The sequence below is a fragment of the Vulpes lagopus genome, chromosome 1 (assembly GCF_018345385.1).
Source record: "Vulpes lagopus strain Blue_001 chromosome 1, ASM1834538v1, whole genome shotgun sequence".
Taxonomy (NCBI): Eukaryota; Metazoa; Chordata; class Mammalia; order Carnivora; family Canidae; genus Vulpes; species Vulpes lagopus.
Window position 1 is genome coordinate 177,770,644 of NC_054824.1, and position 20,635 is coordinate 177,791,278.

A 20,635-nucleotide genomic window follows, 5' to 3' on the forward strand; every position below is an offset into this window, starting at 1 on the left:
CCTGGCCATAAAGTTGAATAGGGGTCTGTGTTGTCCTTGCTGGTCTGTTAACCATATCTAATATTCCTTTGAGGTATGTACATCTGGAGCAACAAGCTTATCTATTTACCAAGGTCTTCTGGCACCAGTGGGTCTGTCTTGCATGCTGAGAAAGGGGAACCTTGGAGGGTTTCACAAACATGCTAAAAAATAGATACCTTCTTAGCTTTGTTTTGCTCATGCTATATAATGTTGTAGAACCTTGAATAAAGCTGGCACTGCTTGGACATCATCCACTGTGTCCCTCCTGTCCCCATCTCTTTACTTTTATTTTCCTCATCCTCTTACCCTCGGGACCCTGATTGTGTTGCTGCAGAGTGTGCAACAGAAACTCTATAAATTCTTAAATGAAATTTCTTGCCAAATCAATGAAAAAAGAATGACTTAATCAATAAAGATGCTGGGAAAGTTGGTTAAGTCAGTGGCAAAAATTGTTAGTTCCTTGTTCTATATCATATATCCCCAAAATTCTAGATGGAAAATATGGCACATGTTGTCTACCCAATATCCATTTCCCCCTTTTTGATAATAGAATTAGATTTTTTTCCTCAGAGCAGAAGTGTGTTGAGATAAAAATATTTATTTCCTCAAGATTCCCTTGCTTTTTTGTGAGGCCAAGTAATCCAGTTCTAACCAGTGAGAAATCCTATAGATGGGGTCTCCAGGAAAGATACTGATTTCCTGCTGAAATAGGTAGATTCAGGTGGCATGCAGCTTTTACATTTTGCCTTTCTTCTTTCATTCTAAAAGTACTTCAGATGTGATGCCTACAATTGCAGTGATCATTTGTGAACTTGAGGAAAACCTACATATTAAGGATTATAGCACGGAAATGTGGAATGAGCTTGGATTCTTTAAGATATAATAAGTCCACCAAACAAATTTTGAACTTATTACCAGAGAAAAAGTAAGCCCTATTTAGTGTTAAGTGATTGTAAGTGGACTTTTGTTATATGTGCAACAGAATGCACCTTCTGACTGATAAAAAATAATTCAATCAGGAAAGAAGATACTCTAGGTGAATATTTATCATATCCATATTATAAAGGATCATTCTAACAGAAAAGTAAAAAAAAATATGAAAAGGCAAAGAATACTTGATAATATAAAATGTAAAACTTCTGTAGTGAAAGCAATAACTATAATAACATCACTATAACAGTAAAAGGTAAATGAAAAACAAGAAAACAATTTGGAACATAGTGGACAAAAGATTAATATCTTCAATCTGAACTTTAATTACTAGTATATTAACTCTCAAAAAGATATAAACAAATCTCTTTAGGGAGCCACTCCAGCTCCATTCTCAATCATGAGTTTTGGCAAGAATGACTCTACAGTCAAGTTCCAGGAATGGGTGTGTGGCACAGGATGTCCAACCAGAGTATCTGATACCACTGGGTTGTTGACTAGTCTAGGACTGGACCAAACACTCCACTGGGGCTTCAGGACACATTGTTGGTTGCCTAATCAGAATTTAGTTCCCCTTTATTCTTTTGTAACTGAACCCCAGTTGAATTCATGTTTCCACCTGTTGTAGAGACTGCTAGCATGCTCTCATTATATCTTTTGCTCTTCTTTATTAGTGGAATCTCTGATTTGTGTCTGGGCAAATAATTATCTGGGATAAAGTCCACATTTCTCAGCTTTTTTCAGCCAATGTTGCCAAATGACTAAGTGCTGTCCAATGGGTTGTAAACAGAAATGTATCATGTGATTTCTGGGATATGTCCTTAAAAGAAGAAATCAGTCTCTCCCTTCCACTCCTTCCTCCTTCTTGGTGCCTGAAGGTGGATATGATGGCTGTGGCTTCAGAATGATCTAGGACCATGAAGTAGAAGCCACATGGTGAGAATGGCAGAGCATTGAGGCAGGAGGGAAACTGGGTGACCATGGAGCCTCTATCCTAGATCTACCTCCAGGACTGCCTACCTCCAGACTTGATTTACTTTTCAACTTATTTAACCTACTGCTATTTTAGGTTTTCTGCATTAGAGAGCTGAACCTAATCCTTACTGATAGTCCTTCTTACTTTTATGCTGCCCATGTTCCAAAGGAAATTTGATTCCATCTCTAACTCTAGGGGTGGGCTTGTATAATTGATTTTATCTAATCTCCTAGTCCATAATTGACACAGGAATGAGTATTTGGCCCATCTTGGAGGAGAATTTTGTTGGAGGGTCTGAGAAAATTCTTTATTCTTTTGGGGGAGTTTCTTAAAGTAGTCATTTTGTTTCTTTTCTACTGAACATTCTTGTGAATGGATATGGGGGTAGAATTACTGCAGCTATTTCACTATCAGCCTGGGGATGAAATCACACATGGAAGGCAACAGAGCCAAGAGAATCATGGAGACACTGAACTCAAGTCAAGTCAACCCTATTTTAGTATATGTGATGCCAAAGCGAGCACGAGCCAAGTCAACCCTAAATCTGGACTTCCAGTTATGTCAAAAATCTTTCCTATTGTTTGAGCTAAAAATAGACCCAAATTATTTATAAGAGTAGCATAGTGGTTAAAAGTATGAGCTCTATAATTAGATGACCTGAGTGTGAATCCCAAGTATGCCATTTCTTAGCTGTCATATGTGGGTAATAATACTGCTAAACTGAAATAATCCATGTAATATACTTAGCGCAAACTCTGGCACATAAAAATTATCTAGTAAATGTGATTGTTATTGGTATTCATGTTTCAAATTGGTGAGAAAAGTATGTACTATTGAAAAGATTATGTTAAGACAAATAGCAGGCTCCTTAGAGAAAAGTACCCTTCTAATAAAAAAAACTCAAATTATTTTAGAGAGTATACATGGAAAGTAACAAATAAAGGGTCAATATATGATCTCAAGGTAGGGGATACTTTTTAAAGCATGAGATCAAAGGCATACATTATGAAAGAATATATAAAGAGATTTGAATATATAAAACTTAAAAGACTTCTGGAAATGCTCACCACTGCCTTCCTACATACATACCCTTCAAAAAGATCTTGCCTTCGCAGACATAGAAGGTCAAGCCAGTGATAGCTAATATGCACAATGGCTTGAACATACATCGTGGTCTCTCTCTCTAAAGATATTGAAATAAGTGATGCAAAGATTCTAATTAGCTGCTGTTGGATTTTGAACTAAAAAGTCGTGTGGGTTGGGACTGGGGTAGCTATTTCCTGCCATGGAAAGTAATAAGCAAACAGAGAAGCAGCCATGTGAAGCAAACAAACAATCACAAAAATTGGAGCTAAATAGGAGCTATCATTTATTTAGGTCTTATGTGCTAGTCTCAAGGCTAGATAATTGCCTAAAGTTGCATAGTTTATGAGTAGGAGAACCAGGAGTCAAATCAGGATTCAAATTTGACTCTAGTGGCCATGGATTTCAAGCAGTAGGTGAGATTTCCTCATGTTCTTTTAATTTTTTTAAATTTAAATTCCAGCATAACTAATATACAGTGTTAGATTAATTCCAGGTGTCCAAAATGATGATTCAACAATTCTATACATCACTCAGTCAGAAGCCACTGTTCTTTATCTGAGTATTTTTCAGAAGCCAGATGTTAAATCCAGCCATCCCTGAGTTGGTGAAGATTCTCTCTAAGTGACAATTGAGCCTCAAATAGGCAAAATGTATATATGTATTTTTTTGGAGGGCAGCAAAGCAGTTTATTGAGCGATAGTAAAGCGATAGTACAGAGTTCCCAGAGAGGGAGGAGACCCAAGAGGGTTGCCCTAGGCCAAATTTAGGAATAGTAGTGTTATTTTCACTTCTAAGACAGCAGACAAGGGCACCCAGAGGGCTAGCAACTACTAGGTTCTTTGTGTTAGTTTCCTAGAGATGCCATAACAAATTACCACAAACTTGGTGGCTTTAGGCAACAAAAATTTATTCTCTCATAGTTCTGGAGACTACAAATACAAACCCAAGGTATCAGCAGGAATCATGTTCCCTGGGGAATCTTTCCTTGTCTCTGCAAGCTTCTGATGTCTGATGCTAATCTTATGTTCCATGGTTTATAGATGCATCACTTCAATCTCTGTCTCCATTTCCATATGGCCTTCTCCAATTTTGTGTGTGTGTTACTCTTCTTATTAGGATACTTGCCAATGGATTTAGGCCATCAATATAACCTGAGATAATCTGATCTTGAGATCCTTACCTTTATTACATCTGTAAAGACATTTTTCATAAAAGGTTACACTCACAGGTTCTGGGTTGACATGTCAGCTCACAATACCCTTCTAGATGATAATAAAGATATTGACTATGGTATTTTGTGTGTCTGTCCAGATAGCAACAGGGATGCAGAAGCAAGAGACTATGTGAACCCATAGTCTGAAGTCCTGTAACAGTGATTTTGTCCCACTAAGGGAGCTTAGTGTATCCCACTCTGTCTTTAATTATGCCTTAGGTTATGTTCAAAGTACAAAAAAGATCTCAAATTGTTTCTTAGGAGGCAAGGAGAGATTTTGTTGCTGGTGATGTTTTTGTTGTTTTTGTTTTCTTTCCAGAGAGGAGAGTGAGAGAAGAGAGAAAGACAAAGAGGAAGAGAGGAGAAAGGTAGAGAAACAGTAGGATATGGCAGAAAAAGTTACCAGATAAGATGCATGGTTAAAAAAACTATATATATAATATATATATATATATATATATATTTAAGATTTTATATATTTATTTGATAGAGCACAAGTGGGGAGAGGGGCTGAGGAAGAGGGAGAAGCAGATGCCCCTCTGAGCAGGGAGCCCAATGTGGGGCTTGATTTCAGGACCCTGGGATCATGACCTCAGCTGAAGGCAGACACTTAACCAAATGAGCCACCCAGACTCCCCTAAAAATATTTTTAAATGGTGAAGAAAGTACTGAGTTACTAGACAATAGTCAAGATTGGACAAAGACTGTTGAAAACTCATTAACCTTTATTATGAAAACCATACATGAGGTACACTGCAACTGTCATTGACATTTATTATAAATTGTATCTCTTAAATTTTGTGATCTGGCATTGATCTGCAGACCTTTAAACCAGTTATTCTCAAATTCAAATATGGAGTGTTGGGGCACCTGTCTGGCTCAGTTGGTAGAGCATGCAACTCTTGATCTCGGGGTTGTAAATTCACGCCCCATGTTGGGAGTAGAGATTACTTAAAAATAATAAAATCTTAGAAAACAAACTCAAATATGGAGAGAACTTAAGATTTTAGTCTACTCCCTCCCCAGAGTCCTCTAGTCTGTGTTCTGGGTCTGTGTTGAAGGGTTCAGTAGGAAAGGTCTTTTTCCATAAACCATATTTATGGTGGGCTTTGAGGGTGGGTGTGGGAACCAGAGATGCATGGTAACATTTGTTCATTGAACATGATCTAGGAACACCTAGAAGAAATAAAGAGGGGAGGTCTTTGGAAGGCGCTGAAGTTTTATACAGGAACTGGGTGAGCAATCATTGAATTATGAGTTATTGTGTCTCTTTAAAGCCCAAATTAGTGTGACCTGGGAAAAATGTGTCCCAAACCCAAGATGAATATTTAGGTGAAGAAAGATATTGGACTAACGAGGAAACTTCAGATTTCACCTTCAGGAGGTAGATTGTGAAGTCTACTTTGACAAGAGAAGGCACAGAAGGGCCAGGGAAGTATGGGAGTAGCTTGTACAAAGACTAGAGGTGAGGATGAGTTAGTGATAATGAGTAGCCACTAGAGCAAGAAAAATAATAACACAGTTCATTATATTTTCTCCTCTTCAAAAGTATAGGGTAATAAACACTTGTCCAAAACCCATAGTGCCCGGTGTGTAAAGGAATTTAGAATTATTTTTGGATTTTAGGAGGTGGTATGGGGCTTATAATGTATATTATATAGCACTCCCAGTAGAGTCTGGGGAGGCATGCTGTAAGAAAAAACATTATTTTATTATTTCTGCATTAAAATATTTGAAGGTTTACTCTGAGATAAGAGCTTTAAGTAGCTTCCTTCAATTCAAGTTAAATTAACTATAGATAATTAATTATGGGGAAAGAAAATCCTTAGTATTTAGAGCTCCCAACCCCCACCCCACGCCCCAGCCCATAGCTTTTTGGATTTTGGAGTTGCAGATAAAGGATTTTGCGAACCAGTCTAGGCTCACTAAAGAAAAGCTGAAACATGTCAAAAAGTAGAAAAAAGAGAAGAGAAGGGAGAAAATTCTCCTAGGTGTTCACTATTCCAAAACAAACCTGGTGCATTTCATTAAAGCCCACTTTCTATTCACAGAGCTGTTCTTAAACATTTTCCCATATAATGCTGATTCTCTTGTGTGAGGGAACCTCTGTATCATTCTTTTATGTAAAATATATTGAGAAGTTTCAGAAAGCTGAAAAGGACAAGGCCCCTCCAAAAACCCAGATTTTTAATTTTTATTTAGAAAGATTCTGTGAGTTAAGGGGCCCTGGCCAAGAAGGAATAAATAATATGTAACAGCATGTTAAAAATTGACTTCTCCCGCTCTAGTTTGAGTTGAGGTTCAAAGGCTGAGAGCAAAGTAACTGGCAAAGACTTCCATCTTCGGAAGGGAGGTTCCAGACTGCCTGGACAGCACATGGTAACACAGATAAGCAAAACCCTCAAAACACCCCAAACCAAAACGTGTTTGTAACATATGAACCTGCAACCATCCTGAGGGAATTAAAGGCCAGAAGGTGAAAAAGCCAAAGGGAACTGGGTAGGGAGCAGAAATGAACAGTGTCTCAATGATCTTCCAAGGAGAAAGGGTAAGCCTTCTCATGTCTATCCTTGTGATAGAAGCTCTAAGGGCACCTCAAGGAGGTGCCTTGAGGAGCACCAAGGAATGGGGTTTGACTAAACCTGAGAGGTTCTGGTTATTATGGGCAAGGCCACTACAGAGTTGGTGGTATGGGTCTTTGTCCTAATGCGCACCCCTTCTTCCCCATTGTCATTCCCAATCTTGTCCCAAAGGACAGCCCCAAGTGGTGAGTGTATCCCCCTGTATTCCCACTGTACCCCCAGGGCCTGAGGGAAATAAATAACATAAGCATCTGCTGCCCACATCACAAGAAGAGCTAGCAGTGTTCCAGCGGGGGCTTCCTAAAGACCCCACAAAAACACTCAATGCAAGAGTCAGGTTTGGTCATCCTCTGAGGTCAGAGAGCATGAGCTTTGAACAATTGCTGTGGCCACAGTTCAGTGGTACGTCTGGTAGGGGGCCAGCCTAGTCGGACCTTGCCTCTCCTGAACCTCCTTCTTCCCTGTGCCCCCTATTTTCTTTTAAACAAGAGGGGCGAGGCAGCCTGGTAAATGAGGAGGAGATAGGGAATGAGAGGAAAAGCTGAATCCAACTCTTTCCTATCCCTGTTTCCTACAGCAGGTTAGAGCTTGATCAGGGGAGAAGCTTTAGTTAAATTACTCGTGACTGGACATTTTAATTACTGAAGTGAGACCTTTCTTGAGACTGGAAGCAGCTAGAGGATCTTTTATTATCCTAGCGCGTTGCCATCTGCCTGCGATCACATCCAGTTTCAGGGATGAGCTAACCCATAAATGGGTCTGCGGGAAAGAATAAAGTTGTTTTCTGATTGCAGCCTACAAGATCCACTTGTTCAATTACCAGTTAGAAAATATGCCGGAGTATGAGGTTAATTAAATCAAATGAACAAGTAAATAAATATACTAATTTGCATGAAACTGTCATGAAAGTGAGGGGGTCGACGCCTGAGTGCTTCTGTCCTGGGTTAAGTTTTGTTTACGTGGGCAGAATGGAGCCATCACAGCAGAACAGATAGATGTCAGCTAGATTTCTCTCCTGGGAAGTTTTAGACCGCAAAGAAACAGAGCTCTGGGGATCATATTTTCTGAAGCAAAATATGGGACATGGAGTCTGACAAGTAAGAGTGCAGACTTGGTGATGAATGGGACATACTGTTTGCAATTAGCTCTGTCCCAGAAACGTTGGGACTTAGCCACTGTAGGAACAGCAAGAGCCAGAGGGCTGGCAGCTTAGCTGTGTGCTGGAGCTTGTTAGCTGAGAAGAAGAGGTCAAAAGCAGGCCTCAGTGCTTTTGTTCATCCACTCCACACCCTCCATCCCCAACTGCCCTGCTGAGATTTTGAAATTACAGTATTTCCATTTCAAAGGCAGATTTTAAACTGCTTGAATTGAGAACTCTGAAGAAAGTGTGCAGGATTGAAAAGCTTCATTTCTGCCTGCCTTCAGACTTTCAGAGTGACCCCAGGCAAAAGCACCACATCTTCTACTGAGCGAGCCTCAACTTGGGGTTCACCATTCCCTGATGGCTTCGAGGCTGGGAACTCATCCTGGATCCTGCTCCTTTTATCCAGCTCTTCCTAAAAATATTTCCTTAGCTGGGCCCCTCACGGCCCAACTCCCTTCGTTGTTTGGGTTGATTCGGGTTCTAAAAATAAATCATCTTTCTACTCCAGGCTTTGGAGAACCTGAGGTGTCGTTGTACGTATTAAGACAACCCACAATCCAGTGGTAACAGAAGCAACGTGGACTGGATGGGGATGTCCAGGGAGAGTATATTGAGTGAAAAGAGAAGGGGGCTCAGGATGGAAAGAATCCTAGGGAAACCAGCAGTAAGACTTTGGAATAAAGCGAACTGAGACATGGCATTCAGGGTGGCCAGAGGACATGACCCTGAGGGGACTTTTTGGCTGGACATATAAGAGGGGTGTATGGTGTTGAAACAGTGCGAAATACATCAGAGATAAGTGAGATAAAACCTGTTACTAGGTTTTGCAAGATGACTTTGGCAAGAGCTTTTCTTGCGTAGGTACAGGCCATGAAATGTGACTCCTCCTATTGTCCTGAGCGTTGAGCACATCTCCTAAGATGAGAATAAAAGAGTGGATTTCAAGAGCCCCACAGCTGAGGGGTGGGCCCATCCAGTTCCACGAGCATTACCTAATCACCCACATCCAGCTTAAATAGTTGTGCTTAGAGAAAGGAGAATGGTCATTGTCATATGTGTTCATCCACTGGGGGTCAGGGAGGCATTTGCATTCTCATCACCTTAAGTTGCACGAGAGGGGCTTTAAGATTATTTGGAGACCTTTGCAAGTATCCACTGGAGTTTGGGAACTAGTTGAATGCATCGTGGGATCAAATATATCGATAAGCATCAGGCTTCTCAGAAATCAAATGTGGAACCTGTGGAGGGGAGCTGGCCTGGGGTCCCCTGCGCTTGGATGGTGGGGTGGACTGAGCCAAGGGGGATGGGCTGATCAAAGCCTTGGAGCTGAGGAAGAAGCCAAAAAAGAGTCAGCTGGAGGAAGTATTAGCACATCTCCTACAGGGGATCCCCAAGGAACCCATGAGAAAGCCCCACAAAATCCACCCACATACCTCTTCCAAGTCACTACACCCCTAGGATGGGGACTTTTTCTTTTGAAATAATGTCAAACTTCGAGAAGAGTTGCAAGAATAGTACTCCCTTTTCTGAACCATTTGGGAATAATTACTGTAATTGAGGTCATTGTGATCTAATGTCCCATCACCCCCGAATAAATTAGTGTGAATTTCCTTCACATTCTCAGACATAACCACAATGCATATCAAACCACAACCATATCAAAATGTGGGAAGTAATTTATTGGTTTCCTAGATCTGCCGTAACAAATTACCATAAGCGGCTGACTTAAGACAACGGAAATTTATTCTTTCACAGTTCTGGAAACCAGAAGTCTGAAGTGAAGGTGTTGGCCTGACTGCACTCCCTCCAAAAGCTCTAGAGGAGAGAGAAGCCTCCTCTAGAGCTTCTTCTAGTTTCTAGTGGTTGTCAGCAGTTCTCATAACCATATCACTCCAAGCTCTACCTCTCTCTTCACACAACTGTATCTTTCTGTCTATATCTTTTCTTCTGTCTCTTTTTATTTTATTTTTATTTTTTAAAGGTCTTATTTATTTATTGGAGAGAGAGACAGACACAGAGCACGAGCAGGGGGAGGAGGCAGAGGAAGAGAGGGAGAAGCAGGCTAGATCCCAGGATCCCAAGATCATGACCTGAGTGGAAGGCAGACATTTAACCGACAGAGTCATCCAGCCACCCCTCTTCTGTCTCCTATAAGGACACTTGCCACTGGATTTAGAGCCCACCCAGGTCATCCAGGATGATCTCATCTCAAGATCCTTAAATTAATTACAGCCACAATGACGCTTTTTCCAAATAATGTCACATATATAGGTTCAGGGAGTTAGGACATAGACATATCTTTTTGAGGATCGCCATTCAATCCACTACAATATCTTGTAAGATGCTATTTTTAAAAACCCCTATCTTAACCAACGTTAAGTGTACAGTTCAGCCGGATTAAGTACGTTCATATTGTTGTGCCAGTTATTACCAGCATCCATCTCCAGAGCTCTTTTTATCTTGCAATGCTGAAATTCTGTATCCACTAACAGTCACTCCCCATTCCCCTCTCCTTCTAGCCCCTGGCAACTACCATCCACCTTCTGTCTCTATGATTTTTGACTACTCTAAGTATCTCATGTACGTGTAATTATATAATATTTGCTTTTTTGTGACTGGTTTATTTCACTTAACATAATGTCCTCAAAGTTCATCCATGTTGTAGCATATATCAGGATCTCCCTTTTTTTAAAAAGGCTTAATTGCTTATTCACTCGTCTGTTGATGGACATTTGTGTTGCTTCCATGATTTAGTTATTATGAATAACGCTTCTATAAACCTGAGTATACAAGTATCTTTTTTGAGGTGTGCTTTCAGTTCTTTCAAGTATATACCAAGGAGTATGATTTTGGGATCATGTGGTAACTCTATTTCTAATTTTTTAAGGAACTTCTATACTAGTTTCCATAACGGCTGCACCACTTAACATTCCCACCAACAGTGCACAAAGGTTCCAATTTCTCTAAATCCTAACAGATCTTGTTACTTTCTGTTCTTGTTTTTATTTTGTTTTGTTTCTAATTTTTGATAATGACCACCCCAGCAGTTGTTAGGTGGTATCTCATTGTGGTTTGGATTTACATTTGGATAATTAGTGATGTTGAGCATTTTTTTCATATACCCATTGGTCATTTGTATGTCTTCTTTGGAGAAATGTCTACTTAAGTCCTTTGTTCATTTTAGAATCATGTTTTTCTGTTGTTGAGGAGGGTGGTACTTTAAGACTGTAAATATCATGTTTCTTATTAAACTTTTATTCACTAGTTTTGGCAACCCTTGATGCTTTCTTGCTGAATTATTACTAATTCTTTTTTTTGAATTATTGCTAATTGTTTCTAATTTCATCACTCTTTCTAAATTTATCATTTAGCTTTCCACCATATGGAAATGTCTTCTCACTCCCCATTTTTCCATGTACTTATTTATATCATCATGGGTTTTTATTGTACCTAATGGCTTATAATCCGTTATTATCATTATTTAGTTGAATGCCCCAATGGTTCCAGGGTTGGCAAGCGGGAGCCTTTTAAAAGTTTCTGTGTCCTAGTAACATGTCATTATTATTCTTTGGGAAGTTTTTTAAATTACTGGCACAAGATTTTCAGGTTCATCTTAAACCTTTTCTGGCATTGTCCTGGAATCAACCATTTCTCCAAGAATACTTGGATCCTTTTAGTGGAGAATGATGTTTAGAAACCAAGATCTAGACACTCAGTGTGCTCCCAGGTCCTCTCAGTAGACAGAGCTAGGGAATATATGCGTGCATATATAGACATACACATCTATATTTCCGTATCTAACCATGGATATTAAGAACAATTGGTTCATAGATACCTCCAGGTCCAATCCAATATCACAGGGTTCATTCTACTTTGTAACGCTAACAAGATCCATTATCCTTAATATGTATTACTTATTTGATGAATTCCCCTCATATGTGATTATTCTTTAGTTATTTCTGAGCCCTTTGTGTGGCTGCCCTTCTTATCCCACCCGGGCTCTGGCACTTCATCCTAGGGCACATGGGTGACCTCTTTACTCCATGTTGGGCTGTCCCTTGGCAGCACCCCTTGCAGATGTCCATATTCTCTCTCTTAGTTCTAACGCTCCATGCCAGGTACCACACGGACACCCTTCTTGGTCCACTTGAGCTCTGAAACTTCATACCAGACTACCACTGCTGCTTCTTATATGGACATCCTCCTCATCGCATCTCATCTCATCTCATCTCATCTCATCTCATCTCATCTCATCTCATCTCATCTCATCTCATGTGTTGATATCCCAAGCCACGCTGCCATTGCTGCTACCTGACACAAACCTGCCCTGGCCTGCCCCAGTTGGACAACCTGTGCTGACAGGAGCAGTCTTTAAGAAAGATTATCCAAAGGCTAATACAAATGACTCAGACACATCAACCATCGTGTACCCTGCTTCTTTCCTAACTCTGTCCTCCCTGTGGCCTCACTGGTTAGACCTGAGTCAATGATTGTGCCTCCAGACTAGTCAAGCCGTGAATAACTTGGGGCATTGACTTATAAAATTCAGCAGCACCAATTAGATACCTCTTCCTTCCAGGGGGAGTTTGGAGTTGGGAGATTGAGAGACCAGAATAGCTGGTGATGGGGTGGAAATTCAAAGCATATAGAAAGCCATTGGGCTGAGGAAAGGGCTGCGGCAGCCAGGTTGAAGCAGGTTCCAAATGAAGGAGGGGCTAATGGAGAGAGAAGAAAGGGGCACAAAGGTGCTGAGAAAAGCAGGTATGGCAAAGCCATGCTATCTCTGGGGGATCCTGGCGTGGCCTTAGATTCTTGCAATGTCTAAGCTATCATTGCCATATGGCCAGCTGCCTCCCAAGGGATGGGCTGAGACAGATGGATGTCCAATGTAGGCCAGCGATGTGACACCCCTTCAAAATAGTATTCTTTAAATATTGTTTAATATGGGGCAGCTGGGTGGCTCAGTGGTTGAGGGTCTGCCTTCAGTTCAGGTAGGGATCCCTGGGGTCCTGGGATCGAGTCCCGCATCATCGCGCTCCCCATGATGTCTGCTTCTCCCTCTGCCTATGTCTCTGCCTCTCTTTCTGTCTGTGTCTCTCATGAATAAATAAATAAAATCTTTAAATAAATAAATGAATAAATAAATATTGTTTGACATTTATTTGATGTTAATTACTTTTCTATAGAAATAAAGGGTTTATTATATGCACTGATTACCTGGGAGTTCCTGAACCAGACAACTTTGTGGGGAAATATCAAAAAATTTAAAACCCACAGAGTAAAATGGACTATGCATCAATTGGATCTTCACATTTAGTTGACTGTGATGACTGACTTCAGACACATGCCAGTGGGCTATTCTCAGCGTTGGTAGCTTTGCTTGCAGATTGGCAGACATGGTTGAAAAAAATCCTCCGATAAATGTTCTCCTATGTATTTCTGTGACTGGACTGATGATTATATCCTGATAGATTCACAGCATGACATTTTCTGAGTGAAATGATGGAAGTAATTTTGGGGCTATTGATACATATTGCCAAATTGCTTTAGACAAAAAGAAAAATGAGGGGCTAGACTTTTAAAGATCAGTGGTAGAAACCACTTAAAATTAATTAAAAAAAAAGCCCACACTTTTCTCCACCAGGAGTATATTGAGAGTGCCCAGATTATTATACCTACTCTGTGGAGTGAACAAAGTTCTCAGCAATTGACAATTTTGTAGGCAAACAAACACACAAAACAACAAAAATCAACAGTCCACTCCCACCATAGCATTTAGTAGTTTGAATTTGGTAATGTAGTAGTTTCAGTCACTTGAATTTGCTTGTTTACTTGTGAGATTGAGCACAATCTCCCCCTCCCCCCAAGTCAGCCCAATGGGAGGAGTAATATTTCGGTTCTAGTTACCACATAGAACCCGATCCTTTACTTTAAAAAAAATAATTTTTCTAATTATTCTAAGCTTATTATATAATAAATAGCTCTGAAGTCTATAAAATGAAATGTAAAAGCCCTTTTCTTTAAACACAGTTGGACTCATACTATATATACGGTTCTCTAAATTACTTTTCTTTCAAGCATCATGATTTTTATAGTCTGCATGCATAAAAATTTACATAATATTTCACTGTATTAAAAACCTGTCACTAGTAGTAGACATTCAGATTGCTTTCAGTTTTTTAATAACTGTAAACAGTGCGATAGTCGTTTACACTGGAATGGAGGCTCCGCAGTGATGCACCTTGCCTTGCCTTCCTTGCTCCCTGCCATAGCCCTGGCATCTGGTACTGTGTGTGGCTCAGAGTGGACCCTCGATTCATATTTTTTGAATAAATGAATGAATATATTTCACAAATACTTTTGCAAGTTTATGTGTAGAATACATTTCTCAGATGTGAAGTCATGCTCTTTCTCCCCAGGCATTCTGCATCTTGAAGTATCTTAAGTGGACTTCTACTTATTGAAATTAATACTTATTTCAACAAGTATTTGAACAAGGAATTCTCTTTGGGTCAAACCCAACTGTCTAAAGCTGTATATTCACACCATGTCAAATTCACTTTTCACTTTATTAATTTTACATTTAACTGAGTTTCAAAGATATGCCTTTGTCAATGTTTCCAACAAGAAGTTGCATATGAAATCGATTAGGTGTATTTATTATTAGGCAAGTTTTGCTAACATCTCAGTGGGCAGGGGCATGGGAAAACAATTCACAGAATAGAAAATAAAAATATCCCATAGACACATGGAAATGAGATTAATTTACTAATGACCAGGCTTTTATTAAATATCCATTACATGCCATATGCTGTTACATGGAATAAGATATAATAGTAATCAAAAATAGAATACCACTGGTCTCAAAGGGATTATTTTGCTCCACATATTGGACCTCCTGTTCCATGTCACAAATAAACAAAGAAATTAAAATTATGACTACTAAACACCTTTTTTTTTTCTTCTTACAAACTTGTCAATTACCAAACACTTTGTGAACTCTGCCAAGTAGGTGTGAGAGAGACACTCATGTTTATACTCAGGGTGAAAATGGGGCATGATGTTCATATTTATCTAAATTCATTTTAATTTTTGTCTATTTAAAAAGTCTAGCCTTTATTTTTTCCTTTTATCTAAGGCAGTTTGGAAATATGTACCAAAAGCCTTCAAAATGTTTCTATCATTTCACCCAACAAATCTAGTACTAAGAATTTATCGAGGAAATAATCATCAACTCTGCTACTGATTTACATAGAAGGCATTTATTACAGGATTTTTAAAATAGCAAAACATTGAAAGGAACCTAAATGTCTGGCAATAGGAAAATAATTGTTTTATATCTCTATATCTGGAAAGAAATTCTCAAAAATATTGGCATGATTATGGATGATTTTTACTTTAAGTTTTATACTTCTTTTTTCAGATATTCATAGAGGGTGTGTGTGTGTGTGTGTGTGTGTGTGTGTGTGTAATTTTTAAAATTAAGGAAACATTTAAGAAAGTTGTTGGGAACATTGCTCTTTACTTTATGCCTTCACTTTGTAGTCTTTTATTAGAAATTTATTTCGGATATTATTTGCTTCCTATAATACCTCCTTCTTTTGAATATAATCTTATCTATATACTGACCTTCCCTCTTTTTCTTTCTGTTAAGAAAGTTCAAGAGGCATGGGGCACTGAAGTGGTTCAGTTGGTTAAGCGTCTGCTTTTGGCTCAGATCATGACCCTGGGGTCCTGGGAGGGAGCCTGGTATTGGGCTTCCTGCTCAGCGGGGAGTCTGCTTCTCCCTCTTCCTCTGCTCCTACCCCCCTCCACTCGTGCTCTCTTTCTCTCTCTCAAATAAATAAAAAAAATGTTTTTAAAAAATTCAAGAGGCAAATTTGAAACTTAAGTACTGCATCTGTGTTAAGTCTAATTTTGACATTTTTAAGAGATTTTATTTATTTAAGAGAGAGACAGAGAGAGCGAGGGAAGGAGGAGGGGCAGAGGGAGAAGCAGACACTCCACTGAGCAGGAAGCCAGACATGGGGCTCGATCTCAGGACCCTGGGATCATGACCCATGCCGAAGGCAGATGCTCAACCAACAGAGCCAACCAGGCACCCCTAATTCTGGCATTTTTAAATATTCTTTTCCTTTTTGTTTTTTTTTTTTTGGGGGGGGTTATTAAAGTATAACTGACTCACAATGTTAGATTAGTTTCAGGTATACAACATAGTGATTCAACAGGTCTTATATTCTTCTTTGCTTAAGATCTAGTTTTCTATCTGTATATTTCCAAATAGAGTGTATTTGTTCTAAGCCTTCTCAAACTCCTCGGTAAGTAAATGTAAAGACATGATGGTAGGGTTCTCCTTTTTCACCAGGAAGTGCACTGGAACAAAACCAATAGTTTAGTCGGGTTAATAGCCATGATTACTTAAGCTCTACCCAGCCTTTCAAGGGAGAAAGGTAGAGCAATGGTTGTCATGGATGGCATTGCATGGTTCTCAACCTGTGCTAAATTGTTACTGTCTTCAACAGGGAGTCTCTCTCCTCGCAAATCTCCATTTGCCCCTTTTGCACGGCTGGCACAACCACCAACGGGTTCTGTCTCAATCCTTCAGTTTTGCCTAAACACAACCTCTTGAATTGAGACAACTGTGGCTCCTGAAATTTTTATGTTCAGGTTGTGGATTCTTACTTGAATCTCCTTTCTGGCATCTTCCAGACCCTACAGATGACATATCTACACATGCACATACCTTATCTTCCCCTGTCTCCCTTCTCCTCAAATTCTCTTCAAGTGTGAAGCAGCACCTGTCTCCTGCCCACACAAATACCTCTATTCACATGTATAAACACTGTCACTCACCTTGTAAAGTGTGGTTCCTGAAAATTATTTCCGAGGTAATTGGATTTAATGGTAAAGATTCATCTTAGAAAAGCATAAAACAGTTGGGTAAGGGATAAATCACCTCTTCCTACTCTAGTTCCTAGGCCCCTTTGCATCTCCAGACCTTGACCTTGGCCCTCCCCTCCCCACCACATTCCAAGGCATATCCATACATCGGGACATTGTCTGCCTTTCAGGAAAAAGTGGGTAAGCAGAGCTGAAAGCAAGGATGAGATTAACATCTGTATATTATTGCCTTGATGCAAAACACCATATGGGTATTCCAAATCCGGTTAGTTGATATCTCTAGTGGAGAAACCTATTTTATTTTTTCCCCCCTCTTTGTAATGATGAATTCTTAAAGTAGGTTTAGACCACACAGGCAGCCCTTAACCCACAAACAGGTTAAGATCCAACAAGTGACTTCATACATTGGTTTGAGTTTTCCCACAAAAGCATTGTCTTATGAGGTACTGGCCCCTAGCTACTCATCTCGTAATATGTCTGAAATACTATACATCTATGTAAAAAAAATATATGAAGCAATGCTGGAAATGAGTAAACCAGAAAAGGAATACATATAGAAAGCTGATCTTTTCAAAAGAGGATCTACTTGGAGAATAATGAATAGGTAATTGGAGACGCTTATGGTGCTCACAAAGAGAGGTCTGAGCATTCAGAGGCTATTGGCAAGGCTCTCTTATTCCTTTAGGGTTTTTTTTTAATATTTAAAGAAATCCAGAATTTTATTATGTGTAGTTGCACTTCAAAGTATGTCTTACATTTTTCTTGATACAGAAGAATCAATATCCTTACACTTATGTTGGCCCAGTGTGATTAGCCTTTGTATTATAATTGTTATTAGTCATATTTGTATTACCAATAAAGTAAAAAAAAAAAAAGAGAGAGAGGGAGGAAGTATAATTTTAAAGGTAGTTTTCTAAAATGTTTTGAATAAGAGAAAGAGGAAAGGGCTCTGGCGAGAACTGACAAGGACTTCATGTGAAGTGAGGTCCCTGAGAGGATAAGAGGGCAGGAGGATCACAGGATTTGTCCGTGAGTCCCGAAGGGCAGTAAAAGAGGGGCAGAGAAGCAGCCTAAGAAGTTGGTTTCTGGCTGTCATGTGTGTGACTGATGTGATGGGCTATAGTTACAGGGTTCACCGAGCCAAGGGGTATGAAAATGCAGTGACCTTTACTTTTTGAAAGTTGAACCTAAGTCAAGAAGACCCATTTTGATTAATGGCAGATAAACTTTTTCCAGATGTTTCCAACTGTTCTTTGCCCAATCCAGTGATTTCTTTTCCAGTCACATTGGAGTAGTAATATCTCTGTCTCTATTTGTTTCACAAATACCATCTAGGCATTCTCTTTTTGTGCTTCCTCTTGACCCACTGTTTCCTGCACTGCTGCCTGATGGAAGGGGTTTTGTTTGCACAACAGATCTGGAATCTGGAGAGACCAAGTCCGGAATGTGAGTGTATGATGTACGGTAGGCACATGGGGTGGCCTGGAGGGAATACTGCCTTCTGATCTTGTAGGCATCTTGGCATGGGTGACAGGGGAGACACTGCTTACCAACATCAGTGTCTTTTGTAGAACCAGAACTCCTGGTTTTCAGGTGGACACAATCCACTTCGAATAAAGACCACAACTGCAGCCAGCTGTGGTAGAAGAGAAGAATACAACTTTCAGGTTGTATCCTTCTTTCTCCATTTTCTGTAGCTAGAATTCTGACAGGGTGCTGAACCATCCTGGATATACAGGTGAGGATAACACCCCGGGGATGGCGGCTCCGAGACAGAGAGGTTCCTGGACAGCTTTGTGGGACAGAACTACTATATCATCCTTGGACTACTTACTCCAGGCTGTTTTATGAAAGAAAGATAGATCGTGATTTGTGTAAGCCAGTGTAAATGTGGATGCTTGTTATAGTAACTCAACTCATAGCCAAACCAGCACATGGTGGAAGAAGGGGAGACTTATCAACGTAACTAGATATTATATATACATAGAAACTTGATCAGTAGGTGCCCCAAGTGGTGTTGAATGGTGGATAGATGTGGACTGTAAGAAAATTCCCAGAGGCAGCAATAGTGTCTCAATGCTAAAGCATATTTATATGGAGGCTTTAAAGAGTGTATGAAAAATATAGGCTTTCTATGTAATGCAATACCTGGAAATGCCCTGGAGATAAAAAAAAAAAAAAAAAGAAAGAAAACCAAAAACAACAACTGCTTATCACCATAATTCAATAAATGACGACTTAATGCATTTCTGGAAGGAATGATTAAAAATCCATCCCAATACTCTTTGGCTGACCTCACGATCAATTTGAGGATTAGCATCCCATGTTTGTGGAATTCAGATTTTAAGGAGGAAGGATTAATGAATGTGTTTGTTGGATGTTTTAAAAAATATATAGCATAGAACAGAAAAATTCTTCAGTTAGGGACAGAAAGCAAAGTGTCTGTACTTTGCAAGTTCACAGACATGTTTCAAAGCAACAGGCTGAAGTCCTTGGACCATACAAAGAGCAGACGTGAAGGATAGTAGTTCAACGTGATTTCCACCTCTGATTCCACACACATTGTGAAGTGACATTTGGTAAGTGTAGAAGACGTGTGGAAGCAGGGGTTATCAGACTTTCATCATACCCTTGGACTTCTACAGTAACTCTTGTTCCTTCTGAGAACATTAAGACACTGTGTACATTGTCGAAAGTTAAATTTCCCTAGCCAAAGATGAAGCACACTGTTTGCCTCGAGTGGATATATTATTTAATCAACTAAAATCATTAAAGCCACCTACACCATGACTGATGTGAGGGTTTTGGCCAATGCCCTAGGATGGATTGGGGATGTGCCCAGCACCCTCCCACTCAGTATGCATCCGGAAGCTCTCCCTTCCTTTCAGCTTGGAGAGAGGCTGTGTCTGGGGAGGGGTGGGGAGTCTGTGTTGTCTGGGAAGCACAGGGATGCATATCAATCACTCCTTTGGCGGGTAGCACAGACACACTGCCCTTTTATCCCATCACTATGCAGGCCTTTCCTGTCCAGGAAATAGAATTCTTTACAACATAGATGGTGTTCTTAGTTACAGTAATAGCTAATAAAGGTTTGTGAAATACTTAAGAATTTCAAAGTCTTCAGGTTATTTGCTTTTACATTGCCAGGAACCACGTTTAGATTGCTGATTTTAATCCTGGTGCTTGCTACATCCTTCTGACTAATCAACAGATAGGTGTGGGACTTCTCTCCTGGCCCCATGACTAAATGAATCTCCCAAGCTGGAAACCGTCTAGCATTTTATTGGTAATAACTTCTGATACTATCCCCACCCAAAGTGTCAATGACCTCTCTTGATCACACAGTGTTCTCTTCATGAATATTTCTGTACAACGCTCTCTTCCTACCCCATTGGTTGTTTAAACAGGACCCTTAAGGCAATAAATCCAGATTTTGGAGAACACTCCCAATTTAGGCAGATCTGCTACTATGGTGTATTTTTTTCTATTCTTCATCTCATTTGGCTTAGCTTAACCCACGTATCAGACACCCGTATGTTAAAATATTCCACCTCTCAATTCTACCTTTGTGTCAACTAACTTCACCAGCCTATATAGTTCTTGGTCATGGCAGAAGCAAAATCATTTTTATCCCTCATGACCACATCTCTCACCTTAGGATCAGGATGGACTATACCTCCACAATCTCTCAATGTCCATTTAGACTTCCATTTGTAGATCACAAACCAAGTTTCTCGTGGGTACTCTGAATTACTGCTCTTTCTCTGTTACTTCCAGGGATC

General features: G+C 39.8%; 2 protein-coding genes across 11 annotated transcripts in view; one reads left to right on the forward strand and one right to left on the reverse strand.

Annotated features, from left to right (window-relative positions):
• Positions 1–20,635, reverse strand: part of HSD11B1 (hydroxysteroid 11-beta dehydrogenase 1) — a 64,651-nt gene that overhangs the window by 4,147 nt on the left and 39,869 nt on the right. The gene's annotated exons all lie outside the window — the stretch shown is intronic.
• LAMB3 (laminin subunit beta 3) overlaps positions 1,869–20,635 on the forward strand; it is a 131,426-nt gene continuing 112,659 nt past the window's right edge. For 5 of the 6 annotated variants that reach the window (XM_041757847.1, XM_041757846.1, XM_041757840.1 and 2 more), the window contains exon 1: positions 18,214–18,299. The gene's annotated coding sequence lies outside the window, so the exon portion shown is untranslated. Of the gene's footprint in view, positions 1,888–18,213; positions 18,300–20,635 lie in introns of those variants that run through there. The other variant, XM_041757823.1, reaches the window with a different exon arrangement.